The following is a 22,544-nucleotide window of genomic DNA, read 5'->3' on the forward strand; positions in this document are numbered from 1 at the left end:
CTCAATTAGGGATGGGCAATAAATGCTGGCCTTGCCAGCAACATCCACATCCTGTGAATGAATTTTAAAAAAGCTGGGGCTAGATGGGGTGGAGATTCTGCTCCACCAGGAACTTCAGGGCCTTCATGTTCTTGGCCCAGTATCTTCTAATAATCAGTGTTGCTTGGTGTGTAGTTATGACTAGAAGGATCAGAGCTAGGAACCTGCACCTGGTCTGCCTCATAGTGGAGAGGGAGTTCACCCAGACTTGGCAGTTAGACAGTATTCCATCAATTCTTGGGATGAGGACAGGAGTCTGATCTGTGGCAAGCTCTGTCAGCTGGCTGACAACCGAGACATGTTAAATGAGCACTTTGGATCCGTTTTCACAGTGGTGGAAGAGGATAAAATACCAGCTGTACAAGGGAGCCTAAAAATAAATCAAAGGGAGGAACTTAGTGGATTTAATATTAGTAAAAAATATTGTAATGTACAAAATAACGGGGCTACAGACAGACAAATCTTCAGGACCTGATGGTTTCCACACCAGGGTATTAAAGAAAGAAAAAAAGAACTTGCATTTATATGGCGCTTTTCACAAACTCCGGACGTCCCAAAGTGCTTTATAGCCAATTTTTGTAGTGTAGGCACTGTTGTAAAGTAGGAAATTTGGCAGCCAATTTTCTCACAGCAATGTCCCACAAATAGCCATGTGATAATGAACAGATAATTCATTTTTATTAGTGGTGTTGTTTGAGGGAATAATATTGGCCAGGATACCGGGGATAACTCCTCTGCTCTTCCTCAAAATATTGCCATTGGATCTTTAACGTTCACCCGAGAGGGTAGATGAGGCCTCGGTTTAACATTTCATCTGAAAGACGGCGCCTCTGTCATTGCAGCACTCCCTCAGTATTGCACTGGAGTGAGAAACTAGATTTTGTGCTCAAGTATCTGGAATGGGATTGAAACCACAATCTTCTGAATCAGAGGTGAGAGTGCTACTACTTTTAAGAGAAATAGTTGAGCAAATTGCAGATGCATTAATCATAATGTACCAAAGCTCTCGAGATTCGGGAACTGTGCCTTTGAATTGCAAATGTCACTCCATTGTTAAGAGAAACTGGGTAACGACAGATCTGTCAGTTTAACATCAATTGTGGGGACGTTACTGGAATTTATCATCAGAAACAGAGTGACTGAGCAATTGGACTGGTATAAGTGGAACAAAGAGAGTCGGCATGGATTTGAGAAGGGTAGGTCATGACTGCCTAATACAAAAGCAAAATACTGCAGATGCTGGAAATCTGAAATATAAACAGAAGATGCTGGAAATGCTCAGCGGGTCAGGCAGCATCTGTGGAGAGAGAAACAGAGTTAACGTTTCAGGTCGATGACCTTTCGTCAGAACTGGAAAAAGTTAGAGATGCAACAGGTTTTAAGCAAGTGGAGAGGCAGGGAAAGGGGAGAGGGAAGGAAAGAACAAAAGGGAACGTCTGTGAAAGGGTGGAAGGCAGGAGAGATTAAAAGACAAAAGGGATGATGCAAGGCGAAAGGAGATGGTAATGGGACAAGTAAAGAAACAAAAGAAGGGTCGAGAGGAGGTGTGAATGGAAATAATTCGGTGCTTATCTGCACTGCTTCTTTCTGCACATGCGCAATACCAAACGGTACGGCGGCTGCAGCCTGCATCACCCGCTTTCCTCGGTTCCGTGCAGAGAAGGTCAGGGGATCCAAGGGGGGAGAGGAGAGGGGATCCAAGGGGGGAGAGGAGAGAGGATCCAAGGGGGGAGAGGAGAGAGGATCCAAGGGGGGAGAGGAAAGAGGATCCAAGGGGGGAGAGGAGAGGGGATCCAAGGGGGAAGAGGAGAGAGGATCCAAGGGGGGAGAGGAGAGGAGATCCAAGGGGGAAGAGGAGAGAGGATCCAAGGGGGGAGAGGAGAGGGGATCCAAGGGGGGAGAGGAGGGAGGATCCAAGGGTGGAGAGGAGAGGGGATCCAAGGGGGGAGAGGAGATCCAAGGGGGGAGAGGAGAGGGGAGCCAAGGGGGGAGAGGGGAGGGGATCCAAGGGGGGAGAGGGCAGGGGATCCAAGGGGGAAGAGGAGAGGGGATCCAAGGGGGGAGAGGAGAGAGCAGCCAAGGGGGGAGAGGAGAGGGGATCCAAGGGGGGAGAGGAGAGAGGATCTAAGGGGGGAGAGGAGAGAGAATCCAAGGTGGGAGAGGAGAGGGGATCCAAGGGGGGAGAGGACAGAGGATCCAAGGGGGGAGAGGAGAGAGGATCCAAGGGGGGAGAGGAGAGAGGATCCAAGGGGGAAGAGGAGAGAGGATCCAAGGGGGGAGAGGAGAGCAGATCCAAGGGGGGAGAGGAGAGAGGAGCAAAGGGGGGGAGAGGAGAGAGGATCCCAGGGTGGAGAGGAGAGGGGATCGAAGGGGGGAGAGTAGACCCAAGCAGGGAGAGGAGAGGGGAGCCCAAGGGGGAGAGGGGAGGGGATCCAAGGGGGGAGAGGGCAGGGGATTCAAGGGGAAAGAGGAGAGGGGATCCAAGGGGGGAGAGGAGAGAGGAGCCAAGGGGGGAGAGGAGAGGTGATCCAAGGGGGGAGAGGGGAGAGGATCCAAGGTGGGAGAGGAGAGAGGATCCAAGGGGGGAGAGGAGAGAGGATACAAGGGGGGAGAGGAGATCAAAGGGGGGAGAGGAGAGGGGAGCCAAGGGGGGAGAGGGGAGGGGATCCAAGGGGAAGAGGGCAGGGGATCCAAGGGGGAAGAGGAGAGGGGAGCCAAGGGGGGAGAGGAGAGGGGATCCAAGGGGGGACAGGAGAGAGGATCCAAGGGGGGAGAGGAGCGAGGATCCAAGGGGGGAGAGGAGCGGGGATCCAAGGGGGGAGAGGAGAGGGGAGCCAAGGGGGGAGAGGGGAGTGGATCCAAGGGGGGAGAGGGCAGGGGATCCAAGGGGGAAGGGGAGAGGGGATCCAAGGGGGGAGAGGAGAGAGGAGCCAAGGGGGGAGAGGAGAGGGGATCTAAGGGGGGAGAGGAGAGAGGATCCAAGGGGCGACAGGAGAGAGGATCCAAGGGGGAAGAGGAGAGAGGATACAAGGGGGGAGAGGAGATCCAAGGGGGGAGAGGAGAGGGGAGCCAACGGGGGAGAGGGGAGGGGATCCAAGGGGGGAGAGGGCAGGGGATCCAAGGGGGGAGAGGAGAGGGGATCGAAGGGGGGAGAGGAGAGTGGATCCAAGGGGGGAGAGGAGAGAGAATCCAAGGGGGGAGATGAGAGAGGATCCAAGGAGGGAGAGGAGAGAGCATCCAAGGGGGGAGAGGAGAGGGGATCCAAGGAGGGAGAGGACAGAGGATCCAAGGGGGGAGAGGAGAGAGGATCCAAGGGGGGAGAGGAGAGAGGATCCAAGGGGGAAGAGGAGAGAGGATCCAAGGGGGGAGAGGAGAGAGGATCCAAGGGGGGAGAGGAGAGGGGATCCAAGGGGGGAGAGGAGAGAGGATCCAAGGGGGGAGAGGAGAGAGGATCCAAGGGGGGAGAGGAGAGGGGATCCAAGGGGGAAGAGGAGAGAGGATCCAAGGGGGGAGAGGAGAGAGGATCCCAGGGGGGAGAGGAGAGGGGATCGATGCGGGGAGAGGAGATACAAGCGGGGAGAGGAGAGGGGAGCCAAAGAGGGAGAGGGGAGGGGATCCAAGGGGGGAGAGGGCAGGGGATCCAAGGGGGGAGAGGGCAGGGGATCCAAGGGGGAAGAGGAGAGGGGATCCAAGGGGGGAGAGGAGAGAGTAGCCAAGGGGGGAGAGGAGAGGGGATCCAAGGGGGGAGAGGGGAGAGGATCCAAGGCGGGAGAGGAGAGAGGATCCAAGGGGGGAGAGGAGAGAGGATACAAGGGGGGAGAGGAGAGAGGATCCAAGGGGGGAGAGGCGAGGGGAGCCAAGGGGGGAGAAGGGAGGGGATCCAAGGGGGGAGAGGAGAGAGGATCCAAGGGAGGAGAGGAGAGAGGATCCAAGGGGGGAGAGGAGAGAGGAGCCAAGGGGGGGATAGGAGAGAGGATCCAAGGGTGGAGAGGAGAGAGAAGCCAAGGGGGGAGAGGAGAGAGGATCCAAGGGGGGAGAGGAGAGGGGATCCAAGGGGGGAGAGGAGAGGAGGTCCAAGGGGGAAGAGGAGAGAGGAGGCAAGTGGGTAGAGGAGAGGGGATCCAAGGGGGGAGAGGAGAGAGGATCCAAGGGGGGAGAGGAGAGAGCATCGAAGGGGGGAGAGGAGAGGGGATCCAAAGGGGAAGAGGAGATCCAAGGGGGGAGAGGAGAAGGGAGCCAAGGGGGGAGAGGGGAGGGGATCCAAGGGGGGAGAGTGCAGGGGATTCAAGGGGGGAGAGGAGAGGGGATCCAAGGGGGGAGAGGAGAGGAGGTCCAAGGGGGAAGAGGAGAGAGGAGCCAAGTGGGTAGAGGAGAGGGGATCCAAGGGGGGAGAGGAGAGAGGATCCAAGGGGGGAGAGGAGAGAGGATCCAAGGGAGGAGAGGACAGAGGATCCAAGGGGGGAGAGGAGAGAGGATCCAAGGGGGGAGAGGAGAGAGGATCCAAGGGGGGAGAGGAGAGGGGATCCAAGCGGGAAGAGGAGAGAGGATATAAGGGGGGAGAGGAGAGAGGATCCAAGGGGGGAGAGGAGAGAGGATCCAAGGGGGGAGAGGAGAAGGGATCAATGGGGAAGAGGAGAGAGGATCCAAGGGGGAGAGGAGAGAGGATCCAAGGAGGGAGAGGAGAGGGGCTCCAAGGGGGGGAGAGGAGACAGGATCCAATGGGGGAGAGGAGAGAGGATCCAAGGTGAGGAGAGGAGAGAGTATCCAAGGGGGGAGAGGAGAGGGGATACAAGGGGGGAGAGGAGAGAGGATCGAAGGGGGGAGAGGAGAGGGGATCCAAGGGGAGAGAGGAGAGAGGATCCAAGGGGGGAGAGGAGAGAGGATCTAGGGGGGGAGAGGAGAGAGGACCCAAGGGGGGAGAGGAGAGAGGATCCAAGGGGCGAGAGGAGAGAGGATCCAAGGGGCGAGAGGAGAGAGGATCCAGGGGCGGAGAGGAGAGAGGATCCAAGGGGGGAGAGGAGAGAGGATCCAAGGGGGGAGAGGAGAGAGGATCCAAGGGGGGAGAGGAGAGAGGATCCAAGGGGCAAGAGGAGAGAGGATCCAGGGGCGGAGAGGAGAGAGGATCCAAGGGGGGAGAGGAGAGGGGATCCAAGGGGGGAGAGGAGAGGGGATCCAAGGGGGGAGAGGAGAGGGGATCCAAGGGGGGAGAGGAGAGAGGATCGAAGTGGGGAGAGGAGAGGGGATCTAAGGGGGAAGAGGAGATCCAAGGGGGGAGAGGAGAAGGGAGCCAATGGGGGAAGCGGGGTGGGGATCCAAAGGGTGGGAGGGCAGGGGAGACAAGGGGGCAGAGGAGAGGGGATCCAAGGGGGGAGAGGAGAGGGGCTCCAAGGGGGGAGAGGAGAGAGGAGCCAAGGGGGTAGAGGAGAGGGGATCCAAGGGTGGAGAGGAGAGAGGATCCAAGGGGGGAGAGGAGAGAGGATCCAAGGGGGGAGAGGAGAGAGGATCCAAGGGGGGAGAGGAGAGAGGATCCAAGGGAGGAGAGGAGAGAGGATCCAAGGGGAGAGAGGATAGAGGATCCAGGGGGGAGAGGAGAGGGTATCCAAGGGGGAAGAGGAGAGAGGATCCAAGGGGGGAGAGGAGAGAGGATCCAAGGGGGGAGAGGAGAGAGGATCCAAGGGGTGAGAGGAGAGGGGATCCAAGGGGGAAGAGGAGAGAGGATCCAAGTGGGGAGAGGAGAGAGGAGCCAAGGGGGGAGAGGAGAGGGGATCCAAGGGGGAAGAGGAGAGAGCATTCAAGGGGGGAGAGAAGAGGGGATCCAAAGGGGAAGAGGAGATCCAAGGGGGGAGAGGAGAAGGGAGCCAAGGGGGGAGAGGGGAGGGGATCCAAGGGGGGAGAGTGCAGGGGATCCAAGGGGGGAGAGGAGAGGGGATCCAAGGGGGGAGAGGAGAGGAGGTCCAAGGGGGAAGAGGAGAGAGGAGCCAAGTGGGTAGAGGAGAGGGGATCCAAGGGGGGAGAGGAGAGAGGATCCAAGGGGGGAGAGGAGAGAGGATCCAAGGGAGGAGAGGACAGAGGATCCAAGGGGGGAGAGGAGAGAGGATCCAAGGGGGGAGAGGAGAGAGGATCCAAGGGGGGAGAGGAGAGGGGATCCAAGCGGGAAGAGGAGAGAGGATATAAGGGGGGAGAGGAGAGAGGATCCAAGGGGGGAGAGGAGAGAGGATCCAAGGGGGGAGAGGAGAAGGGATCAATGGGGAAGAGGAGAGAGGATCCAAGGGGGAGAGGAGAGAGGATCCAAGGAGGGAGAGGAGAGGGGATCCAAGGGGGGGAGAGGAAACAGGATCCAATGGGGGAGAGGAGAGAGGATCCAAGGTGAGGAGAGGAGAGAGTATCCAAGGGGGGAGAGGAGAGGGGATCCAAGGGGTGAGAGGAGAGAGGATCGAAGGGGGGAGAGGAGAGGGGATCCAAGGGGGGAGAGGAGAGAGGATCCAGGGGGGGAGAGGGGAGAGGATCCAAGGGGGGAGAGGAGAGAGGATTCAAGGGGGGAGAGGAGAGAGGATCCAGGGGGGGAGAGGGGAGAGGATCCAAGGGGGGAGAGGAGAGAGGATCCAAGGGGCGAGAGGAGAGAGGATCCAAGGGGCGAGAGGAGAGAGGATCCAGGGGCGGAGAGGAGAGAGGATCCAAGGGGGGAGAGGAGAGAGGATCCAAGGGGGGAGAGGAGAGAGGATCCAAGGGGCGAGAGGAGGGAGGATCCAGGGGCGGAGAGGAGAGAGGATCCAAGGGGGGAGAGGAGAGGGGATCCAAGGGGGGAGAGGAGAGGGGATCCAAGGGGGGAGAGGAGAGGGGATCCAAGGGGGGAGAGGAGAGAGGATCGAAGTGGGGAGAGGAGAGGGGATCTAAGGGGGAAGAGGAGATCCAAGGGGGGAGAGGAGAAGGGAGCCAATGGGGGAAGGGGGGTGGGGATCCAAAGGGTGGGAGGGCAGGGGAGACAAGGGGGCAGAGGAGAGGGGATCCAAGGGGGGGGAGGAGAGGGGCTCCAAGGGGGGAGAGGAGAGAGGAGCCAAGGAGGTAGAGGAGAGGGGATCCAAGGGTGGAGAGGAGAGAGGATCCAAGGGGGGAGAGGAGAGAGGATCCAAGGGGGGAGAGGAGAGAGGATCCAAGGGGGGAGAGGAGAGAGGATCCAAGGGAGGAGAGGAGAGAGGATCCAAGGGGAGAGAGGATAGAGGATCCAGGGGGGAGAGGAGAGGGTATCCAAGGGGGAAGAGGAGAGAGGATCCAAGGGGGCAGAGGAGAGAGGATCCAAGGGGGGAGAGGAGAGAGGATCCAAGGGGTGAGAGGAGAGGGGATCCAAGGGGGAAGAGGAGAGAGGATCCAAGTGGGGAGAGGAGAGAGGAGCCAAGTGGGGAGAGGAGAGGGGATCCAAGGGGGAAGAGGAGAGAGCATCCAAGGGGGGAGAGGAGAGAGGATTCAAGGGGGAGAGGAGACGGGATCCAAGGGGGAGAGGAGAGGGGATCCAAGGGGGGAGAGGAGAGAGGATCCAAGGGGGGAGAGGAGAGAGGAGCCAAGGGGGGGAGAGGAGAGAGGTCCAAGGGGGGAGCAGAGAGGGGATCCAAGGGGGGAGAGGAGATCCAAGGGGGGAGAGGAGAGGGGAGTAAAGGGGGGAGAGGGGAGGGGATCCAAGGGGGGAGAGGGCAGGGGATCCAAGGGGGAAGAGGAGAGGGGATCCAAGGGGGGAGAGGAGAGAGGAGCCAAGGGGGGAGAGGAGAGGGGATCCAAGGGGGGAGAGGAGAGAGGATCCAAGGGGGGAGAGGAGAGAGGATACAAGGGGGGAGAGGAGAGAGGATCCAAGGGGGGAGAGGAGAGGTGATCCAAGGGGGGAGAGGGCAGAGGATCCAAGGGGAGAGAGGAGAGAGCATCCAAGGGGGGAGAGGAGAGAGGATCTGAGGGGGAAGAGGAGAGAGGATCCAAGGGGGGAGAGGAGAGAGAGGAGCCAAGGGGGAGAGAGGAGAGAGGATCCCAGGGGAGAGAGGAGAGGGGATCGAAGGGGTGAGAGGAGATCCAAGTGGGGAGAGGATAGGGGAGCCAAAGGGGGAGAGGGGCGGGGATCCAAGGGGGGAGAGGGCAGGGGATCCAAGGGGGAAGAGGAGAGGGGATTCAAGGGGGGAGAGGAGAGAGGAGCCAAGGGGGGAGAGGAGAGGGGATCCAAGGTAGGAGAGGGGAGAGGATCCAAGGGGGGAGAGGAGAGGGGATCCAAGGGGGGAGAGGAGAGGGGATCCAAGGGGGAGAGGAGAGATGAGCCAAGGGGGGAGAGGAGAGGGGATTCAAGGGGGGAGAGGAGAGAGGATCCAAGGGGGGAGAGGAGAGAGGATCCAAGGGGGAAGAGGAGAGAGGATCCAAGGGGGGAGAGGAGAGGGGATCCAAGGGGGGAGAGGAGAGGGGATCCAAGGGGGAGAGGAGAGATGAGCCAAGGGGGGAGAGGAGAGGGGATTCAAGGGGGGAGAGGAGAGAGGATCCAAGGGGGGAGAGGAGAGAGGATCCAAGGGGGAAGAGGAGAGAGGATCCAAGGGGGGAGAGGAGAGAGGATCCAAGGGGGGAGAGGAGAGAGAATCCAAGGGGGGAGAAGAGAGGGGATCCAAGGGGGAAGTGGAGAGAGGATCCAAGCGGGGAGAGGAGAGAGGATCCAAGGGGGGAGAGGAGAGAGGATACAAGGGGGGAGAGGAGAGGGGATCCAAGGGGGAAGAGGAGAGAGGCTCCAAGGGGGGAGGGGAGAGAGGATCCAAGGGGGGAGATGAGAGAGGATCCAAGGGGGAAGAGGAGAGAGGATCGAAGAGGGGGATAGGAGAGAGGACCCAAGGGGGGAGAGGAGAGGGGATCCAAGGGGGGAGAACAGAGGGGATACAAGTGGGGAGAGGAGAGAGGATCCAAGGGGGAAGAGGAGAGAGGTGCAAGGGGGGAGAGGAGAGAGGAGCCAAGGGGGGGAGAGGAGAGAGGATACAAGGGGGGAGAGGAGAGGGGATCAAAGTGGGGAGAGGAGAGAGGATCCAAGGGGGGAGTGGAGAGGGGGTCCAAGGGGGAAGAGGAGAAAGGCTCCAAGGGGGGAGAGGAGAGAGGATCCAAGGGGCGAGAGGAGAGAGGATCCAAGAGGGGAGAGGAGAGAGGAGCCAAGGTGGGGAGAGGAGAGAGGGTCCAGAAGGGGAGAGGAGAGAGGAGCCAAGGGGTGGGATAGGAGAGAGCATCCAAGGGGGGAGAGAGAGGGGATCCAAGGGGGGAGAGGAGAGAGGTTCCAAGGGGGGAGAGGAGAGCGGATCCAAGTGGGGAGAGAGGGGGCTATCCAAGGGGGGAGAGGGCAGGGGATCCAAGGGGGAAGAGGGGAGGGGATCCAAGGGGGGAGAGGAGAGAGGATCCAAGGGGGGAGAGGAGAGAGGATTTAAGGGGGGAGAGGAGAGGGGATCTAAGGGGGGAGAAGACAGAGGATTCAAGGGGTAGAGGAGAGAGGATCCAAGGGGGGAGAGGAGAGAGAATCCAAGGGGGGAGAGGAGAGAGGATTTAAGGGGGGAGAGGAGAGGGGATCTAAGGGGGGAGAAGACCGAGTATCCAAGGGGGGAGAGGAGAGAGGATCCAAGTGGGGAGAGGAGAGAGGATCCAAGGGGGAAGAGGAGAGAGGATCCAAGGGGGGAGAGGATAGAGGAGCCAAGGGGGGGAGAGGAGTGAGGATACAAGGGGGGAGAGGAGAGGGGATCAAAGGGGGGAGAGGAGATGCAAGAGGGGAGAGGAGAGGGGAGCCAAGGGCCGAGAGGGGAGGGGATCCAAGGGGGGAGAGGGCAGGGGATCCAAGGGGGGAGAGGAGAGGGGATCCAAGGGGGAAGAGGAGAGAGGCTCCAAGGGGGGAGAGGAGAGAGGATCCAAGGGGGGAGATGAGAGAGGATCCAAGGGGGAAGAGGAGAGAGGATCGAAGGGGGGGGATAGGAGAGAGGAACCAAGGGGGGAGAGGAGAGGGGATCCAAGGGGGGAGAATAAAGGGGATCCAAGGGGGGAGAGTAGAGATGATCCAATGGGGGAGAGGAGAGAGGAGCCAAGTTGGGGAGAGGAGAGAGGATCCAAGGGGGGAGAGGAGAGAGGATCCAAGGGGGGAGAGGAGAAGGGATCCAAGGGGGAAGAGGAGAGAGGATCCAAGGGGGGAGAGGTGAGGGGGTCCAAGGGGGGAGAGGAGAGAGGATCCAAGGGGGGAGAGGAGAGGGGATCCAAGGGGGAAGAGGAGAGAGGCACCAAGGGGGGAGAGGAGAGAGGATCCAAGGGGCGAGAGGAGAGAGGATCCAAGGGGGGAGAGGACCCAAGGAGGGAGAGGAGAGAGGATCCAAGGGGGGAAAGAAGAGGGGAGCCAAGGTGGGGAGAGGAGAGAGGGTCCAAGAGGGGAGAGGAGAGAGGAGCCAAGTTGGGGAGAGGAGAGAGTATCCAAGGGGGGAGAGGAGAGAGGATCCAAGGGGGGAGAGGAGAGGGGATCCAAGGGGGAAGAGGAGAGAGGCTCCAAGGGGGGAGAGGAGAGAGGATCCAAGGGGCGAGAGGAGAGAGGCTCCAAGGGGGGAGAGGAGAGAGGATCCAAGGGGCGAGAGGACAGAGGATCCAAGGGGGGAGAGGAGAGAGGAGCCAAGGGGGGGAGAGGAGAGAGGATCCTAGGGGGGGAGAGGAGAGGGAATCAAAGGGGGGAGAGGAGATCCAAGGGGGGAGAGGAGAGGGGAGCCAATGGGGGAGAGTAGAGAGGATCCAAGGGGGGAGAGGAGAGAGGATCCAAGGGGGGAGAGGAGAGAGGATCCAAAGGGGGAGAGGAGAGAGGATCCAAGGGGAGAGAGGAGAGAGGATCCAAGGGGGGAGAGGAGAGAGGATCCAAGGGGAAGAGGAGATCCAAGGGGGGAGAGGAGAAGGGAGCCAAGGGGGGAGAGGGGAGGGGATCCAAGGGGGAAGAGGAGATCCAAGTGGGGAGAGGAGAAGGGAGCCAAGGTGGGAGAGGGGAGGGGATCCAAGCGGGGAGAGGGCAGGGGATTCAAGGGGGGAGAAGAGAGGAGATCCAAGGGGGGAGTGGAGAGAGGATCCAAGGGGGGAGAGGAGAGAGGATCCAAGGGGGGAGAGGAGAGGGGATCCAAGGAGGGAGAGGAGAGAGGATCCAAGGGGAGAGAGGAGAGGATCCAAGGGGGGAGAGGAGAGAGGACCCAAGGAGGGAGAGGAGCGAGGCTCCAAGGGGTAGAGAAGAGAGGAGCCAAGGTGGGGAGAGGAGAGAGGATCCAAGAGGGGAGAGGAGAGAGGAGCCAAGGGGAGGGATAGGAGAGAGGATCCAAGCGGGGAGAGGAGAGGGGATCCAAGGGGGGAGAGGAGAGAGGTTCCAAGGGGGGAGAGGAGAGAGGATCCAAGTGGGGAGAGAGGGGGCTATCCAAGGGGGGAGAGGGCAGGGGATCCAAGGGGGAAGAGGGGAGGGGATCCAAGGGGGGAGAGGAGAGAGGATCCAAGGGGGGAGAGGAGAGAGGATTTAAGGGGGGAGAGGAGAGGGGATCTAAGGGGGGAGAAGACAGAGGATCCAAGGGGGGAGAGGAGAGAGGATCCAAGGGGGGAGAGGAGAGAGGATCCAAGGGGGGAGAGGAGAGAGGATTTAAGGGGGGAGAGGAGAGGGGATCTAAGCGGGGAGAAGACAGAGGATCCAAGGGGGGAGAGGAGAGAGGATCCAAGTGGGGAGAGGAGAGAGGATCCAAGGGGGAAGAGGAGAGAGGATCCAAGGGGGGAGAGGAGAGAGGATCCAAGGGGGGAGAGGAGAGAGGAGCCAAGGGGGGGAGAGGTGAGAGGATCCAAGGGGGAGAGTAGAGGGGATCAAAGGGGGGAGAGGAGATCCAAGGGGGGAGAGGAGTGGGGAGCCAAGGGGGGAGAGGGGAGGGGATCCAAGGGGGGAGAGGGCAGGGGATCCAAGGGGGAAGAGGAGAGGGGATCCAGGGAGGAGAGGAAAGAGGAGCCAAGGGGGGAGAGGAAAGGGGATCCAAGGGGGGAGAGGAGAGAGGATCAAGGGGGAGAGGAGAGAGGATCCAAGGGGGGAGAGGAGAGAGGATACAAGGGAGTGAGGAGATCCAAGGGGGGAGAGAGAGGGGAGCCAAGTGGGGAGAGGGGAGGGATCCAAGGGGGGAGAGGGCAGGGGATCCAAGGGGGGAGAGGAGAGAGGATCCAAGGGGGGAGAGGAGAGAGGATACAAGGGGGGAGAGGAGAAGGGATTTAAGGGGGGAGAGGAGAGGGGATTTAAGGGGGGAGAAGACAGAGGATCCAAGGGGGGTGAGGAGAGAGGATACATGGGGGGAGAGGAGAGGGGGTCCAAGGGTGCAGAGGAGAGAGGAGCCAAGGGCTGAGAGGAGAGGGGATCCAAGGGGGGAGAGGAGAGAGGATCCAAGGGGGAGAGGAGAGAGGATCCAAGGGAGGAGAGGAGAGAGGATACAAGGGGGCAGAGGAGAGAGGATCCAAGGGGGGAGAGGAGAGAGGATCCAAGGGGGGAGAGGAGAGGGGATCCAAGGGGGAAGTGGAGAGAGGATCCAAGGGGGAGTGGAGAGAGGATCCATGGGGGGAGAGGAGAGAGGATCCAAGGGGGGAGAGGAGAGGGGATCCAAGGGGGAAGAGGAGAGAGGCTCCAAGGGGGGAGAGGCGAGAGGATCCAAGGGGGAGATGAGAGGGGATCCAAGGGGGAAGAGGAGAGAGGATCGAAGGGGGGGATAGGAGAGAGGATCCAAGGGGGAGAGGAGAGGGGATCCAAGGGGGAAGAGGAGAGAGGCTCCAAGGGGGGAGAGGTGAGAGGATCCAAGGGGGGAGATGAGAGGGGATCCAAGGGGGAAGAGGAGAGAGGATCGAAGGGCGTGATAGTAGAGAGGACCCAAGGGGGGAGAGGAGAGGGGATCCAAGGGGGGAGAACAGAGGGGATCCAACGGGGGAGAGTAGAGATGATCCAAGGGGGGAGAGGAGAGAGGAGCCAAGGTGGGGAGAGGAGAAAGGATCCAAGGGGGGAGAGGAGAGATGATCCAAGGGGGGAGAGGAGAGGGGATCCAAGGGGGAAGAGGAGAGAGGATCCAAGGGGGGAGAGGAGAGGGGGTCCAAGGGGGGAGAGGAGAGAGGATCCAAGGGGGGAGAGGAGAGGGGATCCAAGGGGGAAGAGGAGAGAGGCTCCAAGGGGGGAGAGGAGAGAGGATCCAAGGGGAGAGAGGAGAGAGGATCCAAGGGGGGAGAGGAGAGAGGACCCAAGGAGGGAGAGGAGAGAGGATCCAAGGGGGGAGAGAAGAGAGGAGCCAAGGTGGGGAGAGGAGAGAGGATCCAAGAGGGGAGAGGAGAGAGGAGCCAAGGGGAGGGATAGGAGAGAGGATCCAAGCGGGGAGAGGAGAGGGGATCCAAGGGTGTAGAGGAGAGAGGTTCCAGGGGGGAGAGGAGAGAGGATCCAAGTGGGGAGAGAGGGGGCTATCCAAGGGGGGAGAGGGCAGGGGATCCAAGGGGGAAGAGGGGAGGGGATCCAAGGGGGGAGAGGAGAGAGGATCCAAGGGGGGAGAGGAGAGAGGGATTTAAGGGGGAGAGGAGAGGGGATCTAAGGGGGAGAAGACAGAGGATCCAAGGGGGGAGAGGAGAGAGGATCCAAGGGGGGAGAGGAGAGAGGATCCAAGGGGGAGAGGAGAGAGGATCCAAGTGGGGAGAGGAGAGAGGATCCAAGGGGGAAGAGGAGAGAGGATCCAAGGGGGGAGAGGAGAGAGGATCCAAGGGGGAGAGGAGAGAGGAGTCAAGGGGGGGAGAGGTGAGAGGATCCAAGGGGGGAGAGTAGAGGGGATCAAAGGGGGGAGAGGAGATCCAAGGGGGGAGAGGAGTGGGGAGCCAAGGGGGGAGAGGGGAGGGGATACCAGGGGGGAGAGGGCAGGGGATCCAAGGGGGAAGAGGAGAGGGGATCCAAGGGAGGAGAGGAAAGAGGAGCCAAGGGGGGAGAGGAAAGGGGATCCAAGGGGGGAGAGGAGAGAGGATCAAGGGGGAGAGGAGAGAGGATCCAAGGGGGGAGAGGAGAGAGGATACAAGGGGAATGAGGAGATCCAAGGGGGGAGAGGAGGGGGCAGCCAAGTGGGAGAGGGGAGGGGATCCAAGGGGGGAGAGGGCAGGGGATCCAAGGGGGGAGAGGAGAGAGGATCCAAGGGGGGAGAGGAGAAGGGATTTAAGGGGGGAGAGGAGAGGGGATTTAAGGGGGGAGAGGAGAGGGGATTTAAGGGGGGAGAAGACAGAGGATCCAAGGGGGGAGAGGAGAGAGGATACAAGGGGGGAGAGGAGAGAGGGTCCAAGGGGGAAGAGGAGAGAGGATCCAAGGGGGGAGAGGACAGAGGATCCAAGGGGGAGAGGAGAGGGTATCAAAGGTGGGAGAGGAGATCCAAGGTGGGAGAGGAGAGAGGATCCAAGGGGGGAGAGGAGAGAGTATCCAAGGGGAAGAGGAGATCCAAGGGGGGAGAGGAGAAGGGAGCCAAGGGGGGAGAGGGGAGGGATCCAAGGGGAAGAGGAGATCCAAGTGGGGAGAGGAGAAGGGATCCAAGGGGGCAGAGGGGAGGGGATCCAAGGGGGGAGAGGGCAGGGGATACAAGGGGGGAGAGGAGAGGAGATCCAAGGGGGGAGAGGAGAGGGGGTCCAAGGGGGAAGAGGAGAGAGGAGCCAAGGGGGATATGAGAGGGGATCCAAGGAGGAAGAGGAGAGAGAATCGAAGGGGGGGATAGGAGAGAGGACCCAAGGGGGGAGAGGAGAGGGGATCCAAGGGGGGAGAACAGAGGGGATCCACGGGGTAGAGTAGAGATAAACCAAGGGGGGAGAGGAGAGAGGATCCAAGGGGGGAGAGGAGAGAGGATCCAAGGGGGGAGAGGAGAGGGTATCCAAGTGGGAAGAGGAGGAGAGGATCCAAGGGGGGAGAGGAGAGGGGGTCCAGGGGGGAGAGGAGAGAGGATCAAAGGGGGAGAGGAGAGGGGATCCAAGGGGGAAGAGGAGAGAAGCTCCAAGCGGGGAGAGGAGAGAGGATCCAAGGGGGGAGAGGAGAGAGGATCCAAGGGGGGAGAGGAGAGAGGACCCAAGGAGCGGGAGGAGAGTGGATCCAAGGGGGGGGGGGGAGAACAGAGGAGCAAGGTGGGGAGAGGAGAGAGGATCCAAGAGGGGAGAGAGAGAGAGGAGCCAAGGGATGGGATAGGAGAGATGATCCAAGGGGGGAGAGGAGAGGGGATCCAAGGGGGCAGAGGAGAGAGGTTCCAAGGGGGGAGAGGAGAGAGGATCCAAGGGGGGAGAGGAGAGAGGAGCCAAGGGGGGGAGAGGAGAGAGGATCCAAGGGGGGAGAGGAGAGGGGAGCCAAGGGGGGAGAGGGGGTGGGATCCAAGGGGGAGAGGGCAGGGGATCCAAGGGGGAGAGGAGAGGGGATCCAAGGAGGGAGAGGAGAGAGGAGCCAAGGGGGGAGAGGAGAGGAGACCCAAGGCGGGTGAGGAGAGAGGATCCAAGGGGGGAGAGGAGAGAGGATCCAAGGGGGGAGAGGAGAGAGGATACAAGGGGGGAGAGGAGAGAGGATCCAAGGGCGAAGAGGAGAGAGGATCCAAGGGGGGGAGAGGCAGAGGATCCAAGGGGGGGAGGAGAGAGGAGCCAAGGGGAGGAGAGGAGAGAGGATCCTAGGGGGGGAGAGGAGAGGGAATCAAAGGGGGGAGAGGAGATCCAAGGGGGGAGAGGAGAGGGGAGCCAAGGGGGAGAGGAGAGAGGATCCAAGGGGGGAGAGGAGAGAGGATCCAAGGGGGGAGAGGAGAGAGGATCCAAGGGGGGAGAGGAGAGAGGATCCAAGGGGGGAGAGGAGAGAGGATCCAAGGGGGGAGAGGAGAGAGGATCCAAGGGGAAGAGGAGATCCAAGGGGGGAGAGGAGAGAGGAGCCAAGGGTGGAGAGGGTAGGGGATCCAAGGGGGAAGAGGAGATCCAAGTGGGGAGAGGAGAAGGGAGCCAAGGTGGGAGTGGGGAGGGGATCCAAGCGGGGAGAGGGCAGGGGATTCAAGGGGGGACAGGAGAGGAGATCCAAGGGGGGAGAGGAGAGGGGGTCCAAGGGGAAGAGGAGAGAGGATCCAAGGGGGGAGAGGAGAGAGGATCCAAGGGAGGAGAGGAGAGAGGATCCAAGGGGGGAGAGGAGAGAGGATCCAAGGGGGGAGAGGAGAGAGGATCCAAGGGGGGAGAGGAGAGGGATCCAAGGGGGAAGTGGAGAGAGGATCCAAGGGGGGAGAGGAGAGAGGATCCAAGGGGGGAGAGCAGAGAGGATCCAAGGGGGGAGAGGAGAGGGGATCCAAAGGGGAAGAGGAGAGAGGCTCCAAGCGGGGAGAGGAGAGAGGATCCAAGGGGGGAGATGAGAGGGGAACCAAGGGGGAAGAGGAGAGAGGATCGAAGGGGGGGATAGGAGAGAGGACCCAAGGGGGGAGAGGAGAGGGGATCCAAGGGGGGAGAGAAGAGAGGAGCCAAGGTGGGGAGAGGAGAGAGGATCCAAGTGGGAGAGGAGAGAGGAGCCAAGGGGTGGGATAGGGAGAGATAATCCAAGGGGGGAGAGGGAGAGGGGATCCAAGGGGGGAGAGGAGAGAGGTTCCAAGGGGGGAGAGGAGAGAGGATCCAAGTGGGGTGAGAGGGGGCTATCCAAGGGGGGAGAGGGCAGGGGATCCAAGGGGGAAGAGGGGAGGGGATCCAAGAGGGGAGAGGAGAGAGGATCCAAGGGGGGAGAGGAGAGAGGATTTAACGGGGGAGAGGAGAGGGGATCTAAGTGGGGAGAAGACAGAGGATCCAAGGGGGGAGAAGACAGAGGATCCAAGGGGGGAGAGGAGAGAGGATCCAAGGGGGAGAGGAGAGAGGATTTAAGGGGGGAGAGGAGAGGGGATCTAAGGGGGGAGAAGACAGAGGATCCAAGGGGGGAGAGGAGAGAGGATCCAAGTGGGGAGAGGAGAGAGGATCCAAGGGGGAAGAGGAGAGTGGATCCAAGGGGGGAGAGGAGAGAGGGTCCAAGGGGGGAGAGGAGAGAGGAGCCAAGGGGGGAGAGGAGAGAGGATCCAAGGGGGGAGAGGAGAGGGGATCAAAGGGGGGAGAGGAGATCCAAGTGGGGAGAGGAGAGGGGAGCCAAGGGGGAGAGGGGAGGGGATCCAAGGGGGGAGAGGGCAGGGGATCCAAGGGGGAAGAGGAGAGGGTATCCAAGGGAGGAGAGGAAGGAGGAGCCAAGGCGGGAGAGGAAAGGGGATCCAAGGGGGAGAGGAGACAGGATCAAGGGGGGAGAGGAGAGAGGATCCAAGGGGGGAGAGGAGAGAGGATACAAGGGGAGTGAGGAGATCCAAGGTGGGAGAGGAGAGGGGAGCCAAGTGGGGAGAGGGGAGGGGATCCAAGGGGGAGAGGGCAGGGATCCAAGGGGGGAGAGAGAGAGGATCCAAGGGGGGAGAGGAGAGAGGATCCAAGGGGGGAGAGGAGAGGGGATTTAAGGGGGGAGAAGACAGAGGATCCAAGGGGGGAGAGGAGAGAGGATACAAGGGGGGAGAGGAGAGAGGATCCAAGGGGGAAGAGGAGAGAGGATCCAAGGGGGGAGAGGACAGAGGATCCAAGGGGGGAGAGGAGAGAGGAGCCAAAGGGGGAGAGGAGAGAGGATCCAAGGGGGAGAGGAGAGGGTATCAAAGGTGGAGAGGAGATCCAAGGGGGGAGAGGAAAGAGGATCCAAGGGCGGAGAGGAGAGAGTATCCAAGGGGGAAGAGGAGATCCAAGGGGGGAGTGGAGAAGGGAGCCAAGGGGGAGAGGGGAGGGGATCAAGGGGGGAGAGGGCAGGGGATTCAAGGGGGGAGAGGAGAGAAGATCCAAGGGGGAGAGGAGAGGGGGTCCAAGGGGGAAGAGGAGAGAGGAGCCAAGGGGGGCTATGAGAGGGGATCCAAGGGGGAAGAGGAGAGAGGATCGAAGGGGGGATAGGAGAGAGGACCCAAGCGGGGAGAGGAGAGGGGATCCAAGGGGGGAGAACAGAGGGGATCCAAGGGGGAGAGTAGAGATGAACCAAGGGGGGAGAGGAGAGAGGAGCCAAGGTGGGGAGAGGAGAGAGGATCAAGGGGGGAGAGGAGAGAGGATCCAAGGGGGTAGAGGAGAGGGGATCCAAGGGGGAAGAGAAGAGAGGATCCAAGGGGTGGGAGGAGAGGGGGTCCAAGGGGGGAGAGGAGAGAGGATCAAAGGGGGGAGAGGAGAGAGGATCCAAGAGGGGAGAGGAGAGAGGAGCCAAGGGGTGGGATAGGAGAGAGGATCCAAGGGGGGAGAGGAGAGGGGATCCAAGGGGGGAGAGGAGAGAGGTTCCAAGGGGGGAGAGGAGAGAGGATCCAAGTGGGGAGAGAGGGGGCTATCCAAGTGGGGAGAGGGCAGGGGATCTAAGGGGGAAGAGGGGAGGGAATCCAAGGGGGAGAGGAGAGAGGATACAAGGGGGGAGAGGAGGGAGGATTTAAGGGGGGAGAGGAGAGGGGATCTAAGGGGGGAGAAGACAGAGGATCCAAGGTGGGAGAGGAGAGAGGATCCAAGTGGGGAGAGGAGAGAGGATCCAAGGGGGAAGAGGAGAGAGGATCCAAGGGGGGAGAGGAGAGAGGATCCAAGGGGGAAGAGGGGATGGGATCCAAAGGGGGAGAGGGCAGGGGATCCAAGGGGGAAGAGGAGAGGGGATCCAAGGGAGGAGAGGAGAGAGGAGCCAATGGGGGAGAGGAAAGGGGATCCTAGGGGGGAGAGGAGAGAGGATCAAGGGGGGAGAGGAGGAGAGGATCCAAGGGGGGAGAGGAGAGAGTATACAAGGGGAGTGAGGAGATCCAAGGGGGGAGAGGAGAGGGGAGCCAAGTGGGGAGAGGGGAGGGAAGGGGATCCAAGGGGGGGAGAGGGCAGGGGATCCAAAGGGGGGAGAGGAGAGAGGATCCAAGGGGGGAGAGGAGAGAGGATCCAAGGGGGGAGAGGAGAGAGGATTTAAGGGGGAGAGGAGAGGGAATCTAAGGGGGGAGAAGACAGAGGATCCAAGGGGGGAGAGGAGAGAGGTTACAAGAGGGGAGAGAAGAGAGAAGCCAAGGTGGGGAGAGGAGAGAGGACCCAAGAGGGGAGAGGAGAGAGGAGCCAAGGGGTGGGATAGGAGAGAGGATCCAAGCGGGAGAGGAGAGGGGATCCAAGGGGGGAGAGGAGAGAGGATCAAGGGGGGAGAGGAGAGAGGATCCAAGGGGGAGAGGAGAGAGGATTTAAGGGGGGAGAGGAGAGGGGATCTAAGGGGGAGAAGACAGAGGATCCAAGGGGGGAGAGGAGAGAGGATCCAAGGGGGGAGGAGAGAGGATCCAAGGGGGGAGAGGAGAGAGGATTTAAGGGGGGAGAGGAGAGGGGATCTAAGGGGGGAGAAGACAGAGGATCAAGGGGGGAGAGGAGAGAGGATCCAAGTGGGGAGAGGAGAGAGGATGCAAGGGGGAAGAGGAGAGAGGATGCAAGGGGGAGAGGAGAGAGGATCAAGGGGGAGAGGAGAGAGGAGCCAAGGGGGGGAGAGGTGAGAGGATCCAAGGGGGGAGAGGAAAGGGATCCAAGGGGGGAGAGGAAAGGGGATCCAAGGGGGGAGAGGAGAGAGGAACAAGGGGGAGAGGAGAGAGGATCCAAGGGGGAGAGGAGAGAGGATACAAGGGGAGTGAGGAGATCAAGGGGCAGAGGAGAGGGAGCCAAGTGGGGAGAGGGGAGGGTGTTCCAAGGGGGGAGAGGGCAGGGATCCAAGGGGGGAGAGGAGAGAGGATCCAAGGGGGGAGAGGAGAGAGGATCCAAGGGGGGAGAGGAGAAGGGATTATGGGGGAGAGGAGAGGGGATTTAAGGGGGGAGAAGACAGAGGATCCAAGGGGAGAGGAGAGAGGATCCAAGGGGGGAGAGGAGAAAGGATCCAAGGGGAGAGAGGAGAGAGGATCCAAGGGGGGAGAGGACAGAGGATCCAAGGGGGAGAGGAGAGGGTATCAAAGGTGGGAGAGGAGATCCAAGGTGGGAGAGGGAGAGAGGATCCAAGGGGGGAGAGGAGAGAGTCTCCAAGGGGGAAGAGGAGATCCAAGGGGGGAGAGGAGAAGGGAGCCAAGGGGGGAGAGGGGAGGGGATCCAAGGGGGGAAAGAGGAGATCCAAGTGGGGAGAGGAGAAGGGAGCCAAGAGGAGAGAGGGGAGGGGATCCAAGGGGGGAGAGGGCAGGGGATTCAAGGGGGGGAGAGGAGAGGAGATCCAAGGGGGGAGAGGTGAGGGGGTCCAAGGGGGAAGAGGAGAGAGGAGCCAAGGGGGGATATGAGAGTGGATCCAAGGGGAGAGGAGAGAGAATCGAAGGGGGGATAGGAGAGAGGACCCAAGGGGGAGAGGAGAGGGGATCCAAGGGGGGAGAACAGAGGGGATCCAAGGGGGGAGAGTAGAGATAAACCAAGGGAGGAGAGGAGAGAGGACCCAAGGGGGGAGAGGAGAGAGGATCCAAGGGGGGAGAGGAGAGGGGATCCAAGGGGGAAGAGGAGAGAGGATCCAAGGGGGGAGAGGAGAGGGGGTCCAAGGGGGAGAGGAGAGAGGATCAAAGGGGGGAGAGGAGAGGGATCAAGGGGAAGAGGAGAGAAGCTCCAAGGGGGTAGAGGAGAGAGGATCCAAGGGGGGAGAGGAGAGAGGATCCAAGGGGGAGAGGAGAGAGGACCCAAGGAGCGGAGGAGAGTGGATCCAAGGGGGGGTAGAAGAGAGGAGCCAAGGTGGGGAGAGGAGAGAGGATCCAAGAGGGGAGAGGAGAGAGGAGCCAAGGGGTGGGATAGGATGAGAGGATCAAGGGGGAGAGGAGAGGGATCCAAGGGTGGAGAGGAGAGAGGTTCCAAGGGGGGAGAGGAGAGAGGATCCAAGGGGGGAGTGGAGAGAGGAGCCAAGGGGGGGAGAGGAGAGAGGATCCAAGGGGGGAGAGGAGAGAGGAGCCAAGGTGGGAGAAGAGAGGGGATCAAGGGGGGAGAGGAGAGAGGATCCGAGGGGGGAAAGGACAGGGGAGCCAAGGGGGGAGAGGGGGTGGGATCCAAGGGGGAGAGGGCAGGGGATCCAAGGAGGAAGAGGAGAGGGGATCCAAGGGGGGACAGGAGAGAGGAGCCAAGGGGAGGAGAGGAGAGGAGACCCAAGGCGGGTGAGGAGAGAGGATCCAAGGGGGGAGAGAGAGAGGATCCAAGGGGGAGAGGAGAGAGGATACAAGGGGGGAGAGGAGAGAGGATCCAAGGGGGAAGAGGAGAGAGGATCCAAGGGGGGAGAGGACAGAGGATCAAAGGGGGGAGAGGAGAGAGGAGCCAAAGGGGGGAGAGGAGAGAGGATCAGGGGAGAGGAGAGGGTATCAAAGGTGGGAGAGGAGATCCAAGGGGGGAGAGGAGAGAGGATCCAAGGGCGGAGAGGAGAGAGTATCCAAGGGGGAAGAGGAGATCCAAGGGGGGAGTGGAGAAGGGAGCCAAGGGGGGAGAGGGGAAGGGATCCAAGGGGGAAGAGGAGATCCAAGTGCGGAGAGGAGAAGGGAGCCAAGGGGGGAGAGGGAGGGGATCCAAGTGGGGAGAGGGCAGGGGATTCAAGGGGGGAGAGGAGAGGAGATCCAAGGGGGGAGTGGAGAGGGGGTCCAAGGGGAAGAGGAGAGAGGATCGAAGGGGGATAGAGAGAGGGACCCAAGGGGGGAGAGGAGAGGGGATCCAAGTGGGGAGAAGAGAGGGGATCCAAGGGGGGAGAGTAGAGATGAACCAAGGGGGGAGAGGAGAGAGGAGCCAAGGTGGGGAGAGGAGAGAGGATCCAAGGGGGGAGGGGAGAGAGGATCCAAGGGGGGAGAGGAGAGGGGATCCAAGGGGGAAGAGGAGAGAGGATCCAAGGGGTGGGAGGAGAGGGGGTCCAAGGGGGGAGAGGAGAGAGGATCAAAGGGGGGAGAGGAGAGAGGATCCAAGAGGGGAGAGGAGAGAGGAGCCAAGGGGTGGGATAGGAGAGAGGATCCAAGGGGGGAGAGGAGAGGGATCCAAGGGGGGAGAGGAGAGAGGTTCCAAGGGGGGAGAGGAGAGAGGATCCAAGCGGGGAGAGAGGGGGCTATCCAAGGGGGGAGAGGGCAGGGGATCTAAGGGGGAAGAGGGGAGGGAATCCAAGGGGGAGAGGAGAGAGGATACAAGGGGGGAGAGGAGAGAGGATTTAAGGGGGAGAGGAGAGGGGATCTAAGGGGGAGAAGACAGAGGATCCAAGGTGGAGAGGAGAGAGGATCCAAGTGGGGAGAGGAGAGAGGATCCAAGGGGGAAGAGGAGAGAGGATCCAAGGGGGAGAGGAGAGAGGATCCAAGGGGAAGAGGGATGGGATCCAAGGGGGGAGAGGGCAGGGATCCAAGGGGAAGAGGAGAGGGGATCAAGGGAGGAGAGGAGAGAGGAGCCAATGGGGGAGAGGAAAGGGGATCCAAATGGGGAGAGGAGAGAGGATCAAGGGGGAGAGGAGAGAGGATCCAAGGGGGGAGAGGAGAGAG

At 61.0% G+C, this 22,544-nt stretch overlaps 1 protein-coding gene across 1 annotated transcript in view; it reads left to right on the forward strand.

The window, feature by feature from the left end:
* The first annotated feature begins 795 nt into the window (after window positions 1-795).
* The window catches only part of LOC147109569 (uncharacterized), a 33,641-nt gene continuing 11,892 nt past the window's right edge, over window positions 796-22,544 (forward strand). Inside the window, exon 1 of the mRNA XM_086003628.1 lies at window positions 796-971. The gene's annotated coding sequence lies outside the window, so the exon portion shown is untranslated. The remainder of the gene's footprint in view (window positions 972-22,544) is intronic.

The sequence above is a fragment of the Somniosus microcephalus genome, chromosome 12 (genome assembly GCF_052327205.1).
Source record: "Somniosus microcephalus isolate GS21.2 chromosome 12, FLI_Smic_1.0, whole genome shotgun sequence".
Lineage (NCBI taxonomy): Eukaryota > Metazoa > Chordata > Chondrichthyes > Squaliformes > Somniosidae > Somniosus > Somniosus microcephalus.